The following is a 27,136-nucleotide window of genomic DNA, read 5'->3' as shown; positions in this document are numbered from 1 at the left end:
CGGGTTGGGCGGCGGAGTCGGGGCATTTCCCGGCGGGGGCGGGGAGACGCAGCCAGCTTGCCTGCACGGGGCCCCGAGTCGCTGCCCCTGCCCCTGTCTCCCCGCCCGCTCGGCGGCACCGGGCCGGGGCCGGGCAGCGGGGCGCGCGGGCACAGAGGCGCAGGCACGCACAGCCGCGTGCGCGTGTGTGTATATACACGTATGCGTGCGTATAGCTGCACACACGCGTGTGTACCTGCATGTGTGCGCGCGCATCTGTGCACACGTGCGCATGCACAGGAGTGGGTATGCGCACACAGGCGCGGGCACACTCATGCACTTGTGCGTGCGTGTGTGTATAAATTGGTGTGCGCGCATGCATTGCGTTTGCAGATTTACCTACATTGTGTGTGTGTGTGTATTGTACTTGTGCAGACATGGTGTGTGCGTGTTTGCATACATTGTGCATGTGTATATAGTGTGTGTGTGTGCATACATTGTGCATGTGCACACGCTACGTGTACATGTATTCTGCGCGTGTGTGCATACATTGTGTGCATGTGCAGGTATTGTGTGCGCATGTGTATACACTGTGCGTGTGTGTATAAAAACTAATTCTGATCATCTTAGTTTTAATATTTCATCATTAAAGCTAAATTCAGCAAAGTCTCTTTCTCTCTCTCATCTCATCTCTCTCTTGCCAACTGAGCAGGATCTCTGTAGCTTTTAACCCGTATTGGGATTGTGTCCGTGCAGTGCAGAGGGTGCCACTGATGCATCTCATTAGCTAACATGTAACTTTTTAGTTTTTTCTTTTGCTTTCAACAATGGAAAGCCTACCTTGGGAGACCTTTCTGGGCTCTTTCATACAAACAGGGCTGCTGCATTGAGTGCAGGTGTGTGCGTGCGTGCGTGCCTGTGCATGTCAGTTTAATTTACATGGAATATAACTTTTAATTGTGCCAAGGTGTTGACGGAGGTTGCCATTTTGCCAGCAGTATTGGGCATAATCTGTGCCTGATTTAGAATGATGTGTAGTCAAACACCTGTTACTTAATTCTGTTTATCCTTGCTGGTTATTGTTCTCTAACTCTAGTGATTTTGTTTTACCTCTGCAAATAAAAACACAAATATTGCCCTTCTATAGCAAGGGTATGCTGTCAGTGTGTAAAAGAGAGATGGAAGGATGTTTCAGGGATGTAGTTCTTTTTCAAAAAGAGAAAAAAACCCCAGAAAGTTGCAGGAAACAACCTTTATGTCAGCAATAGTTTTCTGCTGCATGCAGAAGTGTGGGATTCAGCTCCAAGACACACAGCTATGGCTAATCAAAAGCAAAATAAAGTCTCCCAGAATAGAAATAATTTAGTAAATCAGGTGTATGGCATGTTCTCCTAGAACAGAAATCATTAGTAAATCAGGTGTACGGTCTGTTTTAATAGCATAATATTGTTTAGTACTCTCCAAACTTCAGTTTGATACCATGCAATAATGGGACTTTGTGACTAATAATAGGAGCTACTGTCAATTGCATGGAAGAAACCCAAATCCTCTAATTATACAGAGGAGGTTAGAACATACTCTCCCTACACATATCCACTTCTCTGCGTAGTTTATTTGTGTAGTTTAAGTGTTTATAGAGAAAAGGAGTATTATTGTTCGAAGAGACTTCCTGTAAATTAACCTCTAAAAGGGTAACATTTATTAGATTTCTAGCCTTACCTGGTCAAGAACTCTTCAGTAGGCCTTTATAACCTAGAATGGCTATTGTACAGGGCATTTTTACATCATACAGAGAAAGCTTATAAATATTAATTGGAGACTCACTTTTATTCAGTGTATTCAGTTATAATTTAATCATGTAATTAAAATAAATTCCAAAATAGCACATCACAGGCAAGATTAATTGCCATATACAATGTGATTTTTAGCTGTGACTGTCTAATTAGAGGAGGGGATGGAATGACTGGCTAATATATAATAGTAGGCATTTCAAGCAGGGAACTTTTTTCACAACTGTTAATTCACTCTCCCTCCAAATGTCATTTTTGATTCATCTTTTGATGATATCACTAAACACCTAGCACTCATTTAAAAATCAAATCTCTGGTGGAAAAATAACTGTACAAGTAGCTGTCAAAACAGAATTTTAAGTCCTGGTTTCATCACAGGATATGGATTCATACCTGGCAGAGTAACAATACCTTTTATTTTATAGAAGCACACCCACGCGCAAGAGCTTTGTATTAAAACAGAATTTTCTATGCCATGAATTTATATACCGCATATGCTGTAAACTATATTTTTCTGGCCTTTTGGGGAGCTGGGCTGAAAGAACCTAGAGGAAAAAGAGAAGAAGCTGGAGAAAAAGGGAGAAATTCTGTGGCAGCACCTTTTACAAGTGCCTGATGTACCTACTTGCCAGTCGTGTGTCTCACCGTGATATTGCCCAAAATCAAGGCACTGGCTGTGCCTTCCTATATCAAACTTTTCTTTAAAATAGTCAACCATTTTTTGACTTACTGTCAATTGCTGTCTTATGACTTTGGCCATTTTTTCCAATGTTTTCTGGCAGTGGTAGTGAAGCTGGAGGTTTATGTGGAGCCTCTCAAATCCATTTGCATTATACTTATAATAGAAATACTTAAACTGTCCCTTGTTTAATGTAATTCCAATATTTGATTGTGCTTTTGGGAGAAATGATGACTTCAGTGTACAGTCAGATTTTTATGACACTTATAAGAGTTCTCTGTGCATAGTATTTCAGTTTTTCTTGTGATTACTCATTTTGTTTCATTATTTCCCTTTCTCATTAATTTCCCATATTTTGTATTCTGCTCCTGTAACTTCATGATTAGCTTTGTTTTTGTCATTTTCAGCATCTAAATTTCATTTAATTCTTATTCATCAGTTGCAGAAAAAACAAAAATATGATCATCTTAGTTTTAGTATTTCATCCTTAGAGCTAAATTCAGTGAAGTCATTTTTCAGGGAGAAAAAGAAAAAAGTACATATCACATTTCCAAAAATGAAGCCAGACCTCTAATGCAGAAGTGTCTGTCTAAGGAAAACAGCATCTCCATCCTTTTAGAGAAGGTTATAACTTCCTCCATATTTTTAAACATCTCTATTATTCTTTGAATTATAGAATTGAATTTTTCCATTTCATAAAACCACAGGACACTGCAAACTGGTTGATTGGGCAAGTTTTGTAAGGGTTACTGCCAGAAAAACAGCACGGGTGATATGCTTAATCTATATCAAACTTACAATATTTAATAAATATATGCATCATGCCACCATAAATATTGTAATACTGATAGCTTGTGCTCAGCCACTTGTTTTACAAGGTATGTGATAGTACTCATTCATCTTGAATAGCATGTTTTAGCTCTTTGACCACAGAAACTGACTGGAATGTGGGAAGTTTATGGACTACACTATTTACCCTTCAGAAACGTTTTGATGATTCTATATAGGGGGTATTTTCCCCTTTGATATTTGTGATGATTTCTCTTCACATCAAAAAGAGTTACAGGGTATAGATGCATTTTAGCCAATGTAATTTTGTAAGAGGAACTCTTCTTTAGTTCCGCTGTTAGTGGGAGGGTTGGGTTGCTTTTGACCATATTTTGCTTTGTGGTCTTGGCCTATACGGCCAAGATAACTGATTTATTGAGTGAGTGAACTGATTTGGATTCCAAAGGGGCTAATGCACAACAAACCTGTTTTGGTTATAGGTTTCGTCTTATACATGGCATAACAAACCTACAGGAGTCTCTCTCTCTCTCTCCTTGGCAAAACTTCCTGACTTCTGGCTCCTGAGAGACTTCAGAAAGATGTTAGAAGAGGCCTCTGGCATTATGCAAGAAGAGGTAGAGTTCACATTCCCTGGTGACATCCTCCCTCAAAATTTGTTTTTCTCATTCCTCGATAAAATAATTTAAGAAAATAGTAAATAGCAAGCTTTAACAGCATGTCTTAACTTCCAGGATACCTCAGAATAAGGCTTCAGTTGAGTGAAAAGCATGAACACAATCCTTCTTATAGCCCTAAATACAGACTATATCTCTGGGCTTCTATTACCAGATCTTTCTGCAAGATGCTGCTAGCCTACCTGTGTGTAATAACAGGAGTCGATGATGCAGCACTTCAAGGGCATGAGTCCTTCCTTCCCATCAGAACTCTGAATGCTGATGGGGAACTGATCCTCTTCCCCTGAGGCCCCTAAACTGTAGGGCCTCAGGGACTCTATTTTCAATATCCACAAGATGAAAGAGAGTGAGCTGCTGTGCTGTCAACATTATATGATTGACATCTAGAAATACATCTTATCCTCTAGTGATGCAACCACTACGAGTAAAATGTCCCAGTACCTACAGGAGAGTAGCTTCTGGCTGGAGATGAGATGGCTGATGCTCAGCCTAGACAGATCAAATTAATTCTAGTTTGAAGAGGGTAACACTTTGCAGAATTATCCTGGATGCTATCCCTCTTATCCATTGGAGTGTACAAACCTCATTCAAAATGACAGGAAGTCATGGGATCCAGTTTGGTCCATTGCAGAACTTCAGTGACCAGGTTTTGTCTGTGGCTAAATCCTTTTTCTACCTTCAAGGTGCTAGGAATTCCACGCCTTCTCTGGGGTTGAGCATTATAAGCATTCCATACATTTGTCACTTTAACGCTGGTTTATGGTAATTTGTTGAACCTGAAGCTGCATGTGAAAGACAGCTCACAATTTCCAGCTTGCGTGCAAGGCTTTTTTTTGGATCCGTTCACAACCTCCATGCCATTGCCATCTTCCACTGCTGGTTGATGGCTTTGCCCCTAATCTTCAAACAAGCGATGGACTATGTCCCTGCTATGTCAGTGACTGCTTCATTATCTGCAAGACATAGGGACAGTTTCAGTCTTCTGGGACAGTGCAGACATAAAGCCTAGAGCAAACAGAGTGGGGATGGAACAGTTTCAGCTGATGGCATTTTCTTATGGAACAACCTCAAGGAGATGAGATGATTCCAAGATATGGCTTCATTTAGGGACATCTGCATTCTTTCTGATAAAACTTTTGTTAAATAGAGCAGCATTCACAGCATCAAGCACTCTCATTGTTTTGCTTTTCGTGTTGCTTTTCTGAAAAAATGGACTGTGTCAAAATCATAGTTTCTTAAAACTGTAGGATAGAAGCAGTATAATATGCACTTAAAATGTACAGCTGGGTTTTTTAGCATTTGATACTCTGTTTTACATAGGAGGTGTTCTCGTACAATGTTGATAACCAGGTGTAGAGACCCTAAGTAGAAGAGTTTTGTGCTACTTTCTTGGTGTTTTCTTAAAATGGAGGCCAGGATGACTGCTTAGCTCTGGCTTCTTGCCCAGTAAGAGTGGATTGTTCAAGAGCTTTAGAAACACAGTTGCTAGATAGCTGAAACAGCCCTGGCATGATAGTTGAGTATGTTCTGTCATTTGGTCTTTGTGTGAAGTGTCTGAGATTTGAAACCAGCATCAGATGGAGTTTAGTTACGATAGTCATGCCCCTCTCCCCCAACTTCTAAAGAAGTTAGCTCCATGAAGTAGAGGTTTTGGGTCAGGACCATGAAATGGAATCATTTTGGTATCCCTATGGTGAGCTGACACCTAATGTTGCAACACTAGAGCAGGAGAAAGAGATTTTTAATTGTAGCATAACCTGTATATGTTATGTACAAGGACGATCACTTTGGACACTGAACACCTAGTGTGGTTCCTTTTGAGCGGGCATATTGATAGAAGTGGTGCTGCTGTGAAATATTTTCACTTGTGCCTTTGGCTGTGGGATTACATTCGTTGTTTGTCTTAATGTTATTTATTTAGAGATTGTATTATTTATAATATAAACAGTTGTATAATCCAGCACCAAGGAGTCAAAAGGGATAATAGTGTTTTGTAGCAGGAACCGATTTAGCAATATACCAGCTGAAAGAGACTACATGCCCAGCTTCAGCAGTCATGTTATTTTAGTTCTGGTGAGGACCTGATGTGGAATGAAGATCAAAGAATAGGCTGTTTGATTTTTTTTCTTCCAATTGCTGATAGGCTTCCTTTCCCAGAAACGTCCTTATTTAACATAAAAAAGGGATTGCAGGCTGCCAAGCCTAGGCAGGTGCTTGACCAAGAAAAATGCAAAGGAGACAAGTGACTTTAAGAGTTAATCAAAAGTCTTGTTTGAGTTCCAATTTTCTTCTCTATGATCCTGTGAGCAGCAGAATGGCATGAGGGATGAGAAAAATACAGAGCAGCCCAATGAGGGAATTCAGTATGATTTAAACTGTGGATTGGGGTCACAGGCCTGAGGTGACAGAGCAACAGTCCTTTTCCCCTGATCACTGAGACGATCACTAAGGATTTCCTTGTTTAACTTTAGATTTCCCATTCCAGTTTCTCTGTCCTCCATGGCTTCCATTTCCCTTGCCTGAACCTGCCTTGTCTGTCTTTCTTACTTTTTTGCTTCTTGAGATTTACAATCATTCAGACTCAGTATTCACATCTCTGCATGCATCTTCCCTGCTTTTTCTTTCTTTGTTCAGAATTCTTTCCATATCTTGGGTCTGGCCACTTTGCCCCCCAAATCTGCTCTGGGACACGTATACCACTGGAGCAGCCACTGGAATGAAAAATGAGAAGGAAGGAATTGCTAACCATAACAATAGCCCTTCTATCCCATGAAATACTAAGGAGACCAATAAAGGTAATCATTTTAATTCCTTTTTATATTCTAGTGCCTTCTTGCAAATCTTTTTTTTAGAGTAGACATAGTATAGTTGTATTGTTATAATTCACACACAATTCCTATAGAATACTAGTGGGTGGAAGTGAAAGATTACTACCATAATGGAAACAACAAAGTTGAGACAAGAGGTGGTTTGCTAAAACAGGACAAATGTTACTGTTGAGGTTAAATAGGTCTTTTTAAACCTCTCTTTGGAGGGGCCCCATCCAGGGAAAGAAAAGTAGTTTTTAAGATGGCAAAGGGGACAAGCTAATCAATTTGCAGTACAGCTGTTTGTACAGCTGACAGCAGAACATTATATCCACGAAAAGGTGCAACCTTTTCTGATGGTAGAGGGAATTGTGTATTGCCCCAGCACCTGACTGCAAGGAAATAGAGGGACTCTTGGAGGGGAGAGATTTTTTTTCCCCAGACAACCCTTGAAGTTCTCCTGCATGTAGAGAACTGCAACTGCCTTTCTGACATTGAGGAATTGGCAGTGTAACTATTTAATCCTGATCTCATGCCCTTTGTTATTTATGCCCTAGTTGGACAGCAGAAGATACCTACAAATGATTTTCATGCATTAAATGATAAGATGGAATGAAATGTGACTGTGGGTGTACATAAGCTACTGAGAAATGCGATTCTACAGTCTGCTGTGTAAGGCTGATAGATGCAAATTAAAATTTGGCATGTGTACCCAGTTATTTCTTGCAATAAAAAACTTCTTGTATCTGTTTACATTATGGCTACTATGTTAAGTCTTGAACATTTCGGTCCTGTTCACAGAAGCAGTGTCTTGCACTGATTTGATGCATTTTTACCCTCAAACAAAGTTCTGGGTCCTCAGGGGAGCTGTGGCCCTTGAGAACTACTGGGTAGGCTAAAGGAGGAGGGACCTTTGCAGATCTTTATTTTGGTGAAGTGAAAGGATAGCAAAAAAGTGGAACTGGGGAAAAGCAAGTTTCGCTCTCCGGTGAGTCTGTATTGACTTTTCTTGATACTTTTGGTTGTAAGGACCCACAAACCTCTTCCTATAGTTTTGAGCCTGCAAATTCAGCCCTTGTTGGTATGTTTAACATAAACTGCACATTTGTTAGGGTAGAGGCAAGGGGAAGGAGGCTGCTCAGCTTCTTTCTTCAGATTCTAGGTATGTGGCAGTGTTTGGCATCTCTGTTGGGCTTCTCTTCCTACTGGTGCACTCTTTCCTTTTCCTCACAAATGCACTGCTTGGAGGCCCTTTATTGCCCATAAGTACTACTGACTTGTAAGATGTGAGTTGTGAGGGTTTGGTCTGGTTCATCCTAGGAAGGGCATATTTTCTTAGCTGGGCTTCTTTTGTCCTGCACTCTGTTACACCGGACCTTCAGCCCCTTAATTTGTTCTTGGTACTGGTTTCTGCCAGGCATCATGCTCTTCTTATCTGGTTACTCAGCCATTTGGTCATGTGCTAAAGCAGGGCTGGCCGACCTGTGGCCTGTGCGCCAGAAGTAGCATGGGTAGCTTGTATGTGTGGCATGCAGCCAACTGGGGATGGGATAGCAACACAGTGGCAGATCGGAAGCAGAAAGAGCAGCAGATCAGCGAGGGGAAGGGGGTCAGAGTGACGCTTAGGCACATGTCACAAATTCATGTATCCAGTGCCTCCAGGGCCCTGAGTTTCTTCCTATTGTCCTGCTGCTTGTCCCAAGGAACAGACCAAGGATTCCTCTGGGATAACTGCTTATCTCCACAAGCTTCAGCTTCACTCACCCCAGAATGGATCTCACAGATGTAACAGAGGAATCTCTGCCAGCTCAAGGTGGCATCCATTTTTGGGGTGTGGAAAAATTTTAGGTCCCCCTCTGTATAGAATGGGTTAGCCTGGAATATCACTGCCACAGGCAATCAGTAAGGAGACAAGACAATAAAAGGATTTATTATATAGGAGGACAGAATTATACAATACTGACTGTGGGTTTGGAGTCAGAATAAAAAACGGTAAACTTTCTTACCCTCTCATCTGGCTATACCCTAGTCCTCCTGAAAATCTTACAGATATCATCAGAAATCAGCCTTCATGCTGATTCTGCCAGCCCTGGTTGCTGGGGGTCTTTTACCTTAAAAACCTGGATCCAAAGGCCCAGGTCACCTTACAGACAGTCCTTATAATACAGGGTTGGGCAAAATGCGGCCTGTGGGCCGGATGCGGCCAGCCAGGCCATTCTATCCAGCCCGTGGGGCCTCTAAAAAAATTTAGAAAATTTAATATTTATTGGCCCCTGGCTGCCTGTCATGTGGCCCTCAATGACTTGCCAAAACTCAGTAAGCAGCCCTCTGCCGGAAATAATTGCCTGCCCCTGTTATAATACCTCGAAGCCAGCATGCCCCCCCTTTCTCCCCTCCCCCAAATCAGCATTGTTTCAATTCCTCATGGGTCTCCAGACTCCTCCAGAAACATCTTTCCTGGCATTTCTCTGGCTGGCCATTTTTATCGGCTGTCTTTGCTATAGAGAAGCTGATTTCCTCATCGTAGGCAGACAGTGCCTTGGTTGATCTTTTTGCCTATGTCTGCATGTGGCAGTTCTTCTTGCCCTAGTATCACAATAGCAAGATAGACTTAGCAGTTCCACTCACTCAATTTTACTTTCCTTGTCTAAACCATATCCAGAATTATAAAGATACAGATAGCATAACCCGTACAGTGATAAAAGCAACAGAAATAGATACAGGTTTCCCTTGCTTTATGCTGTACATGCGTTCCTGAAAAACGGTGCATAACTTGAATTTTCATAAAGGGAATCTACTTTACAATGTAACAAATAGGGATATGTTCCAAGACCTGGACTGTACTAATCCCCAGACCCTTTTCTACCACTTTTACAAGACAATTTTGGTACTCGCCAACAGCAGACAGTGCACACAAGCACAGGGTGTGGTGAATGTTTAGTTGGTGTGAAGAGAGGGTGGTGAAGGGTCTTCATTGTCACAGTCCACATCACGGGTAGGAGATAAGCTAGTGGGATGCTTAGAAGCCATAATGGGAATGGCAACTTAAGAAACGTGCAGACAATGAGCAAGGAGCACAGATCCACACGAGAGACTGTATTTCGGTGCGTGTCACTCCCACAATGCACCACACAAAGCAGCTGACTGGGCTTCCACCATGCTGGTCACATAAGAATGAATTTACCTTGCATATAACAACTTTTTGGTATAAAAAGAGTCATCGCATAAGAGCAAATTTGCACATACAGAACCCGTATAAAGCAAGGGAACCCTGTACAGTCTAACATTGGCTTTCCAAAGATATCTCACATGTCGTCATATCAATGAAATAAACACTAGAAAATATGCATGACACCCCAAAACCCCTCTCGGCTCATGGTGGAGTTTGACAGGCAGGTGTGGGGTTAATTTGTTGGCCCCTACTAAAGAACTGCAGCCAACCATTTCTGGATTCCTTTCTTTCCTCAGATATGCAAGCTTGAGTAGTTATCTGTTTCAGACAGCCTGTACCGTGATGATGAGACGTTGCTGGTGCTGGAATAAGATTAGCTTGAAGAGGTAGAAGTTGTTAGTTGTGAAGGTAGCATGCTGCCTGATCCCTTGGTTTTTACAGTGGTAGCTTGAAAAGTGTCTTCTGGCTAGCTTAGCTTCCATGCCAAGCCATGGGAAAAATATCTGCACCTTCAGGGCTATTACAGAAGTGATTGCATTGGTGCTTTCTTTTAACTGATAGAGACTGCTGTTAACTTTGAAGCAATTTTGATTAAAATCGGGGTGTACACTTGAGGGTTCTATGCCCCACTGCTTTGCTTTTGTATATGAACTTGAGATGTGGTAGACATGTGTTATGAGGTTTAGAATCCCAGATTTCTCTAATGGACCTTAGTTTTGGCTACATTAACATTAAGAGACAGACCCATGACTATTAGTTGTTACTAGCAAGAGATTTTCTTTTCCCTTTCTGAGCTATTGTTGGAAATTGTGCATCTGGGTAGATGAGACAAAACTGTTTTCAGCAGGTTGACATTAAGCACAACAGAAGTACACACCACTCTTGCCTGTTCAGTTACTTTTATACTGCTTCTGAACTGTAGGGAAAATTGCACATCTTTTTCTCCACATGGCATGTACTATACAACTAAAGCCAAAGAGCTAAGTCCTCATTGCTGTTAGTCTGGCATCTTTCACTTCAGTAAACTTGTTTAGAATAAGCTGTGCTTCTCTACAAAAGGAGTATGCACTAAGAAACTGAAGCCTCTCAAAATAACTTTCTCTGCCCCTGAGCATGAATGGCAGCTGTATATCTTTGGTACTAAGGGTATACCTTAGCAGGTCAAGCAGACCTGTTACGATACCTGGATTACCATTTTAGAGCTGGTCCTCCATTTCTCCTGCTTGGCTTTCTCTCGAGCTCTAACTTAAAATATTTTTTATAACTGACAAATCCTGTTATTTCATTCCCATTGATTTATTCAATCATGTGGAGAGGGTTTTCTTTCAGCCTTTCAGAGTTTTATTATGACATGATCTCACTCCCCCTTCACCACTCTAAATGTAGGTTCCTAACATCATTCTTACTGTATGCCCTAAGCATTGGTTAAGAGCAGATCAGCAGCTTTATTTATAAACTTATAAGCTACAGAATAAAGTACAGGCTGATAGTTGCAATAGTTCTTTCCCGTACAAGCATGCAAATGTTTGTTTAATTTAGAAATGCCTGTCCAATTTCAAAACAAATTTTAGGGGAAAATTGTGTGTTTAGGTTGGGTTTTTTTGAGTTTGCATGCATTTAAAAACAAATAAATGGATAAACTGTTGGGTTAAGTACAGGCAGTCAAAAAGCCTGAGGCAGAATCAATTCAATCTACGCAGTTTTCTCTAAGCTCCTTAGCTTGGACTGTTAACGAACAGAATACATGTTCTCTCATTGGTTGGCCAAGGCAGGCAGATGCCTGCACTGGCCAAGGATGGTGCTTGTGCACACCTCTCAGCTCTGTCTGGTTGCAAATGCCCCAGCCCTGCCCCCTCACCAGCTCCCCTGCCTGCCAGCACATGGGAGTGGGGAATGAAATCCCACTCCAGTCACTTAGCTGGGTTATATGCACAGTGGGGGATGGGAAAGCCCCTGAGGCTGGCAAGGGGGTGGGGTTGGGGCTTTTACAGCATAGCAGAGCCACACTGCAGGGGAGAAAGCCCCTCACCTCGGAGGCTTCCCCCTTGCTCTCTATGCAAACCTGAGTTGAGGGGCTGGGGTGAGGGTCCATTCCCAGGTGGGAGGCTGGTGTGAGGGGCAAGGCTGGGGCATTTGCAGCCCTGTGGAACCATGCTGCAGGGGAGAAAGCCCCTGCCTTGGGGGGTTTCTCCATCCAGCCACTGTGCAAACCCTGGCTGGGGGCCCAGGGCTGGAGTGGGGGTCTATTCTTCCCCCCTCCCCCCTTGCCCACTCCCTGTGGGGGTGGGACTGGAGTGGCAGAGCTGTGCTGCAAGGAGGGAAAGCCCCTGTCTCGGGGGCTCCCCTACCCCCTACTAAACAGACCCTGTTTGTGGGGACCTGGATAACCAGAATAAACAAGTAAAACTGCATATTTTGAAATTGATTAATGTATTCCACTTTTGAGATACATGATATGGGAACCATTGATTGGCTTGCCCGAAAATCATGGCAGGCATGAGGAGAGAAACCCTCTGGTAGCTTTAGATCTGTTATTTCAAATGATTGATATAGTGATTAGTGTTGTGTGATTCTACTAGGTATTGTGGAAATGTTTGATTTTTATGGTCCAGGTAACTGAAATCTGGTATTCAGATGTAGTGATAAAGTGTTAATTATGCAGGGGATGGCATTGGTGGGGTTAATTGGTACTTTGTGCAGATTTAAAGTTGGCTGCACCCTATTTCAATCTAGTTTAGAATTGTTTTGTATATGCTTTCTGTTACCTTTAATTAACCACTTTATTTTTCATAATGGGGTTGTTGTCTTTACAAAAACTCATTTTAATAGAACAAACTGTAATAAGACTTTCCAGGCCTGGCTAAATTACTTTTGTGTTTCTTTAGCCAGAATTTTTTGGATAGTTAGGATCTTCAGTTTTCTTAAGGAAGTTTCATGTTTCAAGAACTCTCTTCTGCATTATATATAGTGGCATTTAAACTTAAATACTATAAATTACCTTCATGATCAATTTGGTTACTTGAACAAGTAATTAGATCATGGAGGTCCTGGTTCATGCAGTATGTGATGAAAAAATCTGTGGAACCTCCCCCAAGGGGGAAAAGGAGCAAGAATTTTCTGAATAAGCTATCAGCTTATGCTGAGGGGTATGTAAAATGTATGCCTGTGGTATTTGTTAGGCAGTATAAAAGTAACAGAATTTACAAAACATTTAGGCACCCCTCCAACTTTTTTTTTGGTTTATACAAAAAAGAAGGACTTTCATGGTGTTAACTTCTGTGTTAAAAACAGCTTAGCTTTTATAATCAATAACACTGGAATCCCAGTTGCTAACAAAACTACTTATTCCGTTTTTCTTTCAGATGTTTGCAAGCCTCCCAAGTAGCTGGAATTAGAATGAAAATAAATGACTTCTTGTTTTTAAAGTAGATTCCAAATGCATTCCTTGAAATCAATTGGAAGTTTAAAAAATCATCACAAGGAAGACTTACGTTTAGGCAGCTTGAGGGTAGACCAAATTCCTCTGTACTCCTAACCCATGTAACCCTCCTCCTAATCATGTAATTAATGCCGTATCCGATTTTAGGAACTAAATAATGTTGCTTTAAAGGAGGCAAAGTGTGCATTTAGTTGAGCTGATCATCCTGAAAATTCAACTGCTATCTTGCACCTTTCTTCATGACTCAAACAGAATTTTTATAGTGAGCTTCTGTCTTTAGACACATTATTTATCTGTGTCATACTGGCGATGGTTTTTCAGTATCTGCATGTCCAATAAATATGGTAATTTACACCAGAATGATCTATAATATCCCAAAATTTCCCTTTCATTGGCTACCTCTATTTTTTAGATGTCCAATTTTGAGTCCTTTAGAACCTGATTTCTATTCCTAGCTCTTGCACTAGCTTCTTCTGGGCTAGATTGTGAAATAATGTTCAGCTCAGATGGACCACAGACATATGTGGCAATTTTTGCCTGATCTGACCTCAGAAAGTGGTCTACAGCTGTGATCAAACACAAGTGCATGGCTGCAGACTGCTTTAAAAGGGCCTGATCCTGCAACAGTCTGAATCCTGATTGCTAATGACTGTTGGCTTGGGAGGATTGACGTAACTCGGGGGTTGTCAGCCGGGGGTACATGTACCCCTGAGGGTACTTGGACCGGTCCTAGGGGGTATGTGAGAGCAGGCGGGGACAGAGCACCGCTGCATCCCAGGAGCAGGGCCAGGGCATGGCGAGGGGAGTGGCACTCCTCTGTAGGATGGGGAAGCTCGCATGCGGCAGCCACCGCTGCTACACACCAGCTCAGTGAGCTTCCCCACCCCGCAGAGGGGCTCCACTGCCTTCACCCTGCCCCGGCCCTGCTCCTGGGAGGCGGCAGTACTCCTTCCCCGCTTGCCTGCGTACCATCCCTGCCTCCCTGCTCTGTGTCCAGCTGCGTGCCACTCCTCGCTTGGCATTTAACCGCACGCTAACCCTGCCCCCCTGGTGTATGGCCACGTACTCCTTCCCCTCCCTGCTCAGTGTCCGGCCTCTGGGGGTACTTAGACTAAAAAGGGTTAAAACCCCCAGATTTAACTCATGGCACTTTCTTCAAAGTGCCATGAATTAGACCAGGGAGTTACATTTTGGTCTGCACCCACATAGGGTGGAAGATTGCTGTGCTGTCCTTTGAACAGCTAGGGAAAGAGATTTTGATTGAATTCCTTCACAGCTTGGGGTGGGAGGGGAATAAACCTCCCAGTGTTTATACCAGCTGTGCCAGTGAAGCCACACTGGCTGCTGGGGGTCTTTCACTGCCTGCCTCCTCCCTCCCATTCTCTGTCTCTCCCATTCTCTTCTGTTCACCAGTACTAAAGTGAGGTAAGGACATGGTGGCTCTTTGGAGCCTGTCTCTATCACTTCCTAGGATTATGCCCCTTGCTAGCCTGGCCTTAATTTGACCTTGCCTGAGCTTGCGCAAATCGCTTCATTTCTGTCTCTTGGACTTACCATCTGCACACTGTCTATAACAACACTTACCTACCTCATCGGATCTTGGTGAGGTTTGGTTAATGCTTGTCTGCTGAGTGCTTTAACATCCTTAGATGAATGGTACTAGTGTACATAAGTACTATTTTATATCTGTCTACTCACTGCCTCTAACTGTTTGGCAGCTGTTTAATAACACAGCCGTGCTGCAGAAGGCAGGGAGTGAAAAAAGGGAATTCTGTCCAATAGAAAAAAATAGAAGCTATTTAATTACCTACCTTGAAATTAGACCTGACAAAAGTAAAACAATATGCCTCTTGTGAAAACTGCTAGGAGGTACTTAAGAATCACAAGGGGCTGGGATGTTCTTCTCTGAAGGGCATCCCACCAACAACAGTTTTCCTAACACCCTTAGGGTTTGAATGATGTAGATGGAAGAATACCAGCTACTAGATCAAATTGCCATCCTAGGGGGCTTTAACTCTTGAACCTTAGCCAAATCCAGCCCTTGCTAGTTTCTGAAATCTGATCAGATAGTCTGTAGGCTATGTACATGAATTGCTTCATTGTGCCTTTGGAGCTTGTGCATGGCTAAAAAGCTGTGCAGTGTTTTTGACAGTTACCTATTGGCTATAGTTCCAGGATAGCTCAATGATTCCTTTTAAAGTCAGATACAATTTATATTTACTCAGTTGGCTTGAGATTCACGTGTAACTCAGAGTACCATAGGATTTGCTTATGCACTTGCTAAAAATACCCATTTTTCAGAAAAAATGTGCTCCAGATTTTGAGGTTGGTTGTCTCCGATGCATTGGATACACTTCTACGGATGTAATTTTCTCTTCTTTTATTTAGGGGTAGATGAAAATGCTGGAACTGTGGATTGTTGAACATTTTATGTAATTTCTCAGAATCCTTAACTTCCAATTTCACAGATGTGTGATGTGATTCTAAGGGCAGCATTTAGAGTAAGTGTAGTTAATAGTTCTGATTTTGGGTAACAGCTGTCTGGCTTAGAAAATGAAACCATTTGCAACAACAGAAGAGCCCAGCCTGGAAACATTACTCTTTGCTGCTTTGTGCAGTTGTAGGACCCAATCCTTTTTCTAATGTCTGCTGTATCTAACCAGCTCTTGGATGTAGCATGAACAGTTCTTTTTTGGTTTTGGGTTTTTTTTTTGTTTTTTTTTCTGCTTGCTTTGTATTCCAAACAGGAGTTTTAAACTACAAACTTGTTGGCTTAAGTTAAACAACATTTTCCAAAAAAGCCAGATTTTAGATAAAAAAGATACTCTTTACATTAACATCTTAACACCTGTACAATCGGTCTTTCTGGACAATGTTTGAAATGAAGTCTATTTGTGATGAGAATGGCAGGCTACACAGTAGCTTTTTTTAAACGCACTTTTTATCAGGAAGATGTATGTTCTTGCAGCCTAGTCCTAACAAAAAAATCTGCTTAAGTACAGACACAATGTAAACAGCAGGATTTAGGAATGTTAGGTAGGTTTGGAATGATCCTTTGAATATTCTGTTTCTGTCCTAAAATTCAAGCTGTCTGGGACAGTGTTATTTATTGTATGCTGCTTAGTGAGTGCAGTGGGGCCTTAATGTTTTTTGTGTTGGTTAGGTATAACCCCAAGAATGGCAATACACTATAAAACCATGGAGTTATTTATGGAAGTTAAAGCGAAATTGTACTGAAGTTGTTCAGATCAGAAGGATCTGACAAACAGCTCTCAGCTTGCATAGAACAATTTTGGTGTCTTTTGAAATTCAAAGCAACTGGGTCTTCATATATGGGGTTACAAATGTTTGTAGCCTGGATGTTAGGGAAGAGAGGAATCCTAGTCAATTTATACTTGACTGACTTACACAAATTGAGATACACTGAGTCAGAGGCATGAACACACTGGGGCCAGCTACTGGGATAATTTATGGGATAGGGCATTGCCCTACTAGTTTGATTGACATTTTCCATGCTCTTAAAGGCAAATGTCCCTAATACTTTCATTATGAAACCAACCCCATTTTGATTAAACTTATGGTCCACCAGTAGCAGAGTTGCATTATTTTTGTGTTTTAGAAACGTAGTCTGGGATACTGGTGTTTATTTATATAATTTTTCATATCACTGGTCTTGCAGCAAAAATGTAAATGCACTTCACAAAGTGTTAGTTCAAGATGAGAGCTTACACAGGGAATCCTCATAAGTCAGCCTAACTCAGGAGCACATTCATTCTGTGGTTTTTGGCAAGTGTAACAGGACAGTCTGAATCAGCAGTGCAAGCTTAAAGGTACCTCATCCCCTCAAAATTATGTAATTTTCATGAAATAAGGGAAAATACCTTCAAATTCAATACCATCCATTACATTTTCCCCTGACTGTTTTGGTGGCTTTACAGTATATTTTTCTCCAGTTTATTTTTTCTCTTCCCAGTTATTGTACAACAGCCCTGCAAAAGCAGAGGGAGAATGATCACAGAAAGGGACTGGTTAAATTGGACAGTGGACCATTCACAAAAAGTACAAAATAAAAATAAAGGAAGCTTGTGTTACTTCAAACCATTTATTTATTTGTGATGTTATCAAAACAAGAAGCCCCAGTCTGGGATCAGGGCAGTGTTTTGCTATACACAGGTATCCAACACAGTGATTTATTTTGCTCCAAGGAATTTACAGTCTAACTACAGGAGGAGGCAATAAATGAATACAGCTAGGAAACAGAGGGAGAAAAAGTAACAGTGAAGACAGCTTTAAGTTTAATAAACAGAGGTCACAATATTCAGTAAAGTGCCTAGTCTTTGGATTCAGTAATGTGGATAATTTTCAGACGGAAATCAATGGCACCCCTTTTTAAATGTAGCATTTTGTATAGGGCTGGCTTTTGGTTGAAAAAGGATTGGAGAGCTTTGAATAAAACTTGCAGAATCAGGCCCAGAACCTTTGCACAGTGCAGGATCTGCAGACCCCTCTTGCAGATGCATGCAATGCCTAGTTCTGTTTGTTGTGCAAATAAGAAATTATACTGATAGCTCCTATTCAGCTCATTTAGAGGAATCAGCAGACAGGAAATCATGCCAGATAAATAGGACCCGAACATTTTGACCCAAGAAATTATTCTGGAGTTTTGGAAATGAAGCATTTTACTTAGAGTCTTATATTTAGGCACAATGCTAACACTTACATTTGCTTTCAAGTTCTTTATGTAACTTTCATCCCAGAAATAATATAGGATAGAGCATTGTTTAGTTTCTTGCTCTGAGCTATCAGACTGCTCACGTCACAGTAATGCTACTTTTAGCATTTTGGTCACTGCCAGGTTCAGAAATAGCAATTGCAATTGAATAAAATAAAATTTGAAATACATTCTTCATAGTTTGTTCGTGGTGAGAATAGCGCTCTCTCTACATTCAGACTGTGGACCGGAACAAAATGTGTTTACCTGAATTGATTTACGTTTGGGGTAAAAGATGTTCATCTTGACTTGGGGCAGAAATAGAACAAAACAAGTTTAGTTAACACAAGTGTAATTGAGTTCTGGCTCCATGTGCCTTCTGTTTAAGTAACAAAAGCTTTTGGCTGTTCTGTCTTACAAAGCATGTTATGAAACGTCTTTAAGTCAAACTTCTTTGTTTGGAATCAAACTAGAGGGAATGGTGGTGTTCAGTACAAAAGAAACCTTATTTTTCCTGTCCAGTATTTTACTGTGTTAATTGATGCTGCAGAAAAACGTTTGTTGAAAAAAACTTACTTCCATCCACTTCTTTTGCATCCTACACTGAAGTCAGAACTCCATGCTGTAACCTTCTGGTGCCAGGAAAATTGTTATCAATTCACAGCTGTGTCTTCATTGGGTGATCTTGTAGGGCAGGGGTGTCCAACCTTTTTGAATGTGGGGCCGGATCATGAACTTTTTATCACCCAGTGGTCCGGCGAGCCATATTCAAAGACCTCACAGGAAGCGGTATCACATCACTCCCCCGAAATGAAAGTACAGTGTTTACTTTCATTTCTGACCGCAGCAACTTGGTCCTCAGAAAACAGCTTGGAGGGCCGCATAGCAGCCCGCGAGCCGTATGTTGGACAAGCCTGTTGTAGGGGCTAGCTGGGAGTAAACCCTGCAATCATAAGTAGCTTTAATAAATAGCAAATATGGTTATTTAAAAAACAGAGAAATAATATGTGAAAGCTGAATGCAGTTGTTTGCTTCAAATTGTTTACAAGCATGAAGTTATTTTTTTTTCAGAATGCTTGATATGTGTCTGATGTGTACTTTATATAATATATATTAGGGTACCTAGAGGAACACATACTACTACCAGCCCTTATGTTGGTAGCTGGAGAGAAGTGCTGTTCTGTGGGACTGGCATGTTAAATGGGCTAATATGCCTTGTGCAGAATGGGTGGTGGGAAGGTTCATTTCCATGCCATCTTTTCACCTCTCTATTCAGCCCCCTCAATACCTGCCCAGGATAGTCAGACTTGGCATGAAGTCCCGGATTTGCTTCTAAATGGTTGGCTGTTTCAGATGTACTGTGACTTACCTTAATGTCATTCTTAGCCTTGGTATCTGTTTTTCATTAAAAACAAACAAAAACAAACAACCCCCCCAAAACAGCACCCACCCCCCAACCCACTTAATTTCATTGGCCAAAGTAGAATTAGAATGTTTTCTCACAAATGAGCTGGGATTCTTTGTAATGCTCATAAGTAAACTCTTGGATCGTTACCTACTTTTCTTTTTCAATGACTAATTTCATAGACATTGAATTCCTCTTGAATTGCAGTGCGTCAGATAATTTTGGTTCTAAAGAACTGCTAGAGACACCCAGTTAAAATAATTGATGTTTTCCTTTAAAATAGTGGATGCTAGCAATTGTAAATAAAACATGTTATCTTTCCTTAGTTGGCGCCCCTCTGCATAGCCTAAGCACAGCATTTGTTAAAAATGTTAACGTAATTAATGTATGGTTAGAGTAGAAAGGAGCATGGAGGGGCTAGTACATACATCCCTGTTGTTATTATGCAGAAAGGCTACAGAGTCTTCAGCATTTTTAACCTATACTTACATTATTTCCCTGGAAACATGCCCTTGGGAAATTTTTGGAAATAACTGGCTAGATCATATTCCTGAGGGTTATGGTATCGGGATCGGGATCCAAGATTGTGGTATTGGCTTTGTTTACACAGTGTCTTACTTATGATGTACGTTAAATTATTAAAATGTTAGTTTTAGGGGTAAGAATGATGAATCCCTTAGATAGCAAGGTTTTTCTTACAGGCAGGTCATGAAGGAGGACATAGTCCCAGCCATTAGTCAGTAAGTAAGCTTTTCAGAAAGAATAATCCTAAAATTCGAGCCCATCTGGAGAGCCATTAAAAATCCTTTTTTTTTTCCGGTGGAGCTAATCTGCACATGGCACGCGCCCAGTCTGCAGTTCATGCTCTGTTGATGTCAAGAGAAGTTTTTGCTTTCCAAATTGGTCCCTGAAGTGAGAACTATGCAGGCCTGAATACTGTGCTTATGTAGAGTCAGTTTCAGGATTGGGATCAAGATGTCCAAATGTCATTAGTTTTTTTGTTTGTTTGTTTTAATTGGAAAGTCAGCTTGCTTATTTCAGCTGGTGGGCCTGAGCACAAGTATCTTTAGAAAGAGCTGAAGGTGATGTATGGAAACAGAGTTTTCAATTGTTCTTTTTTCTTGGCAGAAATTGAGAACCATCATTCTTAAATTTGTGCTGTGAAAGTAGAAAGCTACCGTCTGGATAAAGAAATGAAAAGCACAACTTCACATGCAGAAATATCATAGCCATCATGGGTTTTATTAGTAGCACTGTGTTGTATGATTAACAATTGGGAAAACAATGTCACTGCACTATGATCAGGATTGCATATACAGAGGCACAAGGTTGCACAGATTAAAAGACTTGAAGGCTGGATGAGGCCATCAGCTCAGACAGGCCTTGTCTATGCTCATCTACCTCTGCCAGCAGCTCTGGTGGCAGACACCAGCTGCCAGTGTCCAGCTGTCAGAACAGATCCGTGAATTTGTGGCTGCTTTGATTAGCTCCATGCAGCAGCTGTGCCTCCAGTATGCAAAATGCACCCCGAGAAGGTAGCAGCTATTAGTGTGACCTCTACCACTGGGAAGGAGTGTGGGTGTATCTACACATACCTTCTGCTGTCTGCTGGAGGGTTGTAGAAGCCCTGCTGTGCTCAGCAGACGTGGCTAGCTAGAAAGGAGGACTGTGCCATTGCAAGGGAACTTTGAGACTGGACGTATTCAGAACTGGAGGCCGTTACATTTTGTCTGGTTATCCCCATCTTGAGCCCAGGAGATTCTGTTGGACTTTAATATTTTCCAGAAAGGTATCCAGTTCTGATCTGAAGTGTTAAAGAGATGGAGGCTCCTTCAGTTCTTTTGATAGTTTGTTCAAGTAGTTCCTCATCCTCACTGTTCAAACCCTGTACCCCATTCATGCCTGAAAGGAATTTAAGAAAGCTAACCAAATGTGAAGCCTGTGTGTGAAAATGCATCACTTGGAACGATTCATGTGTTTCAGCATGAAAAGTGATGTAGCAAAAATGGCATGGGGAGGTTTCATATATATTGTGCTGTGCAGATTTGATGAGTCTGCAGATTAAACAGTTTTTCTTTCTAGCTGCTAGGCTCACAAACTTCCTCTAGACTCAGACTGCCAAACTGCAAATTTTTCCATCATAGACATCATCATCAATAGCAGAAGTGGCACAAGCCAAGTTTTATACTTGGCTTCTATCGAGTGTCTAGCAGATGGAGTTTTCAGTTGCATTACAGAAGCATTACTTTTATGCAAGACATGGGAGGTAATAGTAACAATCTACTCAGCACTGTTTAAGCTGCGTGTTATTATGCTCAGTTTTGTGCACTGCATTTTATGAAGGATATAGAGAAACTGGTGTGGAAAGCAAGCTGAATGAAATTAAAGGAACTAGGTATGTTTAGCCTGGAGAAAAGGAGATTAAGGGGAGACATGATAGCAAGTTCCAGATATTTTTTTTTCATTTTGAAACATTTTGGGGTGTTAAAAGCACTGCTATGAAGGAGATGGAGAAATATTGTCACTTAGTAGAGGGCAGGACACAGAGCAGTGTGTTTTAAGCTGCAACAAAGCTAATTTAGGTCAAATCCCGGGGGAAACTTCCTAACTGTAAAAACAGTGTAACAGCATTCCTAGGGAAGGTGGAGAATCTCTTTCATTGGAGGTTTTTAGAAAGAGGCTGGATAATCATCTGCCTGGGATAGTTGAGGAATAACAAATCCTGCAAGTGTGTATAGGTTAGATTAGGTGATGCTTAGGTTTCTTCCAACTCAATGATTTTGTGATTCTAGTTTCAGGTTCTTTAATGTGAAGGCAAGGAAGGAGGCAAAGCAGAAGCTGGATTTGGCTTTCTTCGTGGCTTGTGTCCCAGAGTCAGTGTGTTTATTTCCTTGGTGAGAAGCCAGGCTTGGGGCACCAAAGGCCTGTACCTCAATATATTAGCTTGGAGGGGGGAGGTGTTTGTTTATGTAGGTGAAGGATACTGGGCTTGTATGTTACTATATTTTCTTGCATATATCACAGTCCAAGCAAAATACACAGCTTGTTTTGAAAGGCAGAATGAAGGAAAACAAAAGCTCTTTCCTTGAAAATACAGAAGTATCAGGAAGTAGTAATAGCTTCTGTAGCAGGGGCTTCTGTCAGGGAGGAAAGAGAAAGTGTCCACAGCTAGCAAAACAAGACCCCCATGTGTAGAACTGCAGCATTACTTTTACTCCCCATCCCCACCCTGCTGAGGCAGAAACTGCTGTTTTCTTGCTTATAATATACACCATATTTCCAGTAGCTGATTTTTGGAAAAAAGGTATGTGTTGTATGTGAGAAAATATGGCAACACTTAATATGCTCTCAAGATAAGCAGCCAGTGGTTCCAGAAAGCCACCAAGATACATATAGAGTCTGTCACAGATGACAGACTGGTGTCCTTGGCAATCCTTTATTCCAGGAAGGAGCTGAGGTTTCTCAAAGGCAGCATATGAAACTGAGCAGCTTAGCAGCATGGCCTTATTAAAGCAATTGTTATTAAAGTTGCCGAGGCAAAATCCAACAGCATGCAGCCTTTCGTGAGTGCTGGTAGGAGGTGGAAGGCTAATGTAATATTGCTGTGGGGAGAGGGATTTCCAGGCCGCTTGCCTGTACCAGCTGGTACTGTCTTATCAAAGAGCTAGCATTGGACAGAGCATGGCTTGGGTCACTAAGTTAATTAACAGAGAAACAGTTACGGAAGAAGCATAGGCAAATTACTGTTGGGATCACTGCTGTCTGGGGATAGCCCAAGTTTAGGAAAAGAGAGAGAGTGGCAATATGATCTGGTTATTCTTATATTTTTGCCTTTAGGAAGAGGATGTTACTGCAGCTGATTTTGAGGATAAAGCATGAGCACGTGATACTTGCAGCCCCTTTTAATGTGAAATGTTGCATTTAGTTTGTATGCCCTTATTACTTCAGTGGAACTCAGGCAAGGCAACTGGAGTCAGTCTTCTGTAATTTCAGCCATTACCAGGATTTTGCCCCGTCTTCCCCTCTCCTGTTTGCCATGGGTCCAGACTTCCCAGTTCCAGGGGAAAAAAAATCTCGTGTTTTTTCAGAAATCCTGGGCCCCATGTCTGGATTTAGTTCTGGGCAGTGTGCTGGGATTAATCCTGGGCACTGTGCTTATGTCGACCATTTGGAAGGCACAGCAAGCCTGTACCTCTTACTTAGCTCAAGTGATGTTGAAATGGATAGGGAGGAAGCTTAAAATGTGATGATTGGTGAAGTCCTGCTTCCCATTACCAAATCATGGTTACCTGTTTGCCTGCAGAGATGAGCAAATAGTTACCTTCCTTGTAAGTCAGCTCTGTGATAGAAGTGCACCAACACATCGGTATGATATCAGATTGGCACTGATATAAAGAAAAATGTCTGTATTGGAAACCAGCCTGATGCAGATCATAAATGCCCATACGTGTACACAGCGCAGCACGTAGGCAGTGAGAAACAGGGCATGGCAGTGTGGATAGCTGCCTGCAGCTGGTAAGTTTGGTGTGGTGGGAAGAGGCATGGGGGTGCAGATCAAGGCCCCTGTAGTGAGGAAGGGTGTGAGGTTGAGGTTGGGGCTGGGGCAGAGGCTGCCCAGCAGGGGTGGGGCCACAGCTCATTCGGGGGACACAGGAAGGGAGGTGGGGGCGGCTCCTGCTGCTGTGCGCTACTCATCCGGTGCTCATCTGGTGGCTGCTGCTCCTGTCACTTGTCTGGGAGGGCATGGGGGGCGGGGGAAATGGCATGTGCCCCCAGGTCTGCCTGGCCAGGAAGAACATAGTGCAGCCCTGGCCCTAACCTGCCCTGCCCTGCCCTGCCCCACCCCACCCCACCCCACGCACATCCAGGGGCACATGCCCCCCTCCCCCCCATGCCCTCCTGGACGAGTGGTGGGAGCAGCAGCAGGAGCTGCCAGACGAGCACTGGACAAACTGTGCGCAGCAGCCATCCCCCACTCCACCCCCGTGGCTCCATCCCACGCCTGCCCTGGCCCCAGCCTGCAGCTGCAGCCTGCCCCGTGCACCACGCAGATCTGGGGGGCACTGCTAGAGTTCAGGTTTCCTGTGTAATCTTAATTAGTTCCTTTTGTGCATAGGCTTTATGGTACAGTCTTTAAAGCTATTATATTGTTATATCTTTCACAGGTCTTCTGTTCCAGGAGCACAGACTGGATACTGCTCACTATGAGGTGGTTGTTTTTTAAGTTATTAGGTGCCCAAATCCAGTTCTATTCCATTTTGGGTAACTCCCCAGAAATCCATTAATCCAGTAGTGCCCAATCTTCTGACCCCTCAGGCCGGATGAGTGGAGTGGGGGCTCAGTCAGTGAGCTGGATCCCATGTGGGGTTGGTGTTAGGCGTGGGATCTCACATGCTGGATGTGGGTGCACACTGACCTGACCCTGCTTGCTAGAAATGCATACCAGAAGTGGCTATGCACCAAAAGCAGCTGTGAGCTGGCCCAACCCCGTGTGCTGGATATTGCTGCACACTGGCCCAATCCTGACACATGTTCATCTGACCCATGCACCTAGGTCCTAGGTGCAGCCTTGCTCTGATGTGGCCACATGTTGGCCCAACCCTGCACGCTCGTGTTCAGCCACAGAGCACCCCTATGTATGGGGGCAGAGCCATGTTATTTGGTCGGCAGGGCTCCCTATGGGTCTGAATATTTGGCAGCAAGGGATGGGAATTAATGCTGCCATCACTCCCCCACCACCAAACTCATAGGGAGACCCCTGTACTGGATGACTCCATGGGTTGGATCTGACCTACAGGCTAGAGATTGAGCACCACTGGAGTAATTCCTCTGTTTTGTAAAATGCTTCCCTTTTAGCCTTAAAATTAAGGTGCTAGAAATCAGTGTGAGGAAGAGGAGAAGAACTGACCTTCTTATATTAATCTTTTTCTGGTACTTAATCAGGGTGGGATATTTATCACAGGCTCTTAAGTCCACTTAGGTGCTATTAGGTGGAGAAGGATCTGTTCCGTAGTGGGAAGCTGGTCAATAGTTTGTTTTTTCCTCATAGTGTTCAGTGCCTAGTACAGTAGTGTCTGATCTGTGATGAGGGCTCCTAGCCATTAAGGAAGTAAATATACTGGTAATTTATAGTGATCATTCTGTGTGGCCCTTGCTTGCCGTACTACAACTGTCACAACTCTTTTCTGAAGACAGAATTTTTCATTTCCTCATAGGCATTTCTGTAGTGTCAGTTGCTACAATATCCAAGTGCATCACAAACATTAATTAAATTAACCTTACAGTTGCCCTGTGAGGTGGTGCAGGGGGTGGGGGGAAGGGTCGGTGGGTAGTTATCTTCATGTGTTAATGGGAAGCTGAGTGCTCAAGGAGACAAAACATGAAAGGTTCTGGCCACAGAGTGGAACTGTATATGGGAGCAGAGCTATGTTATCTGGCCCACAGGGCGCCCCAGGGGCCCAGAAATTTGGCTCCTATTATAAATTGCCTAAGATTTGGTTTGCAGAATCTTTAGTCTCACATAGCACTCTATACCAGTGCTTTTCAATATTTTAAAACTTAAGCCACCCCTCATTAGACTCGAGGCACTCCTTGTTAAACATAAGTCACTTCTCAGAAAATGCCAACTCTTAGCTTTCACTTATCTTTTTCATTACAGAAAAATAGCAGAGCAATTCTTCTGTTGCAAAGAACTCAGAAAGGCCACAACAGAATTGTTTTAATACTATGGATTAATTCTATTTGAAATCTCTGGATTAATCTTGTGAGTCATGTTTGCACACCTAACAGTGTTAACATTGTGTGGCACTCCATGGCACTCTTGAAAGGATTTCAAGGCGACCCAGGGTGCCATGGCACCCTGGTTGAGAATCGTTGCTCTATGCATTCAAAACAGAACTTGTATTGACATTACCTGTAGCTCTGAGAGCTAAGGGTCTCTAGTCAGGCACTCTGAACATGAGGAACAAACAGTTAGTGGCTCCTTGTAAAAAGTCTGGTTTGCATATCAAAGGCTGACATGTTTGCTTTTCTCTCTCCCCTTTTTCTTCATGACATGAGGGACATGAGGTCTTATTTCTGTCTGTACCTAACTCAGAGTCAGTTGTGGTCTGGAGGTTACACGTGAGGCATCCATTGAAAACTGTTTTCCAACAGTAGAAAGCTGACTAAGGCTGTGTACAGAATTTTAGGCAGTCTGTCAGGGAGCTGCTCTAACTATGGTGCTTTAAACAAAGCAGTTCAACAAGGAGAAATGCAAAGTGCTGCACCTAGGGAGGAAGAATGTCCAGCACACCTACAGCCTAGGGAATGACCTGCTGGGTAGCACGGAAGTGGAAAGGGATCTTGGAGTCCTAGTGGACTCCAAGATGAACGTGAGCCGGCAGTGTGACGAAGCCATCAAAAAAGCCAATGGCACTTTATCATGCATCAGCAGATGCATGACGAATAGGTCCAAGGAGGTGATACTTCCCCTCTATCAGGTGCTGGTCAGACCGCAGTTGGAGTACTGCGTGCAATTCTGGGCGCTGCAATTCAAGAGGGATGCGGATAACCTGGAGAGGGTCCAGAGAAGGGCCCCTCGTATGGTTAAGGGCCTGCAGACCAAGCCCTACAAGGAGAGACTAGAGAAACTGGACCTTTTCAGCTTCCGCAAGAGAAGGTTGAGAGGCGACCTTGTGGCTGCCTATAAG

At 42.6% G+C, this 27,136-nt stretch overlaps 1 protein-coding gene across 6 annotated transcripts in view; it reads left to right on the top strand.

The window, feature by feature from the left end:
- The window catches only part of PLCB4 (phospholipase C beta 4), a 353,722-nt gene that overhangs the window by 196 nt on the left and 326,390 nt on the right, over positions 1 to 27,136 (top strand). For 4 of the 6 annotated variants that reach the window (XM_019500820.2, XM_019500821.2, XM_019500819.2 and 1 more), the window contains exon 2: positions 3,717 to 3,851. The exons of the other annotated variants lie outside the window; for them this stretch is intronic. The gene's annotated coding sequence lies outside the window, so the exon portion shown is untranslated. The remainder of the gene's footprint in view (positions 1 to 3,716; positions 3,852 to 27,136) is intronic. 6 annotated transcript variants of the gene reach the window in all.

This window comes from Alligator mississippiensis, chromosome 1, assembly GCF_030867095.1.
Source record: "Alligator mississippiensis isolate rAllMis1 chromosome 1, rAllMis1, whole genome shotgun sequence".
In the NCBI taxonomy this organism is placed as follows: Eukaryota; Metazoa; Chordata; order Crocodylia; family Alligatoridae; genus Alligator; species Alligator mississippiensis.
The sequence above is the reverse complement of the archived record's forward strand: the minus strand, read 5'-3'. Positions and strand labels throughout refer to the sequence as shown.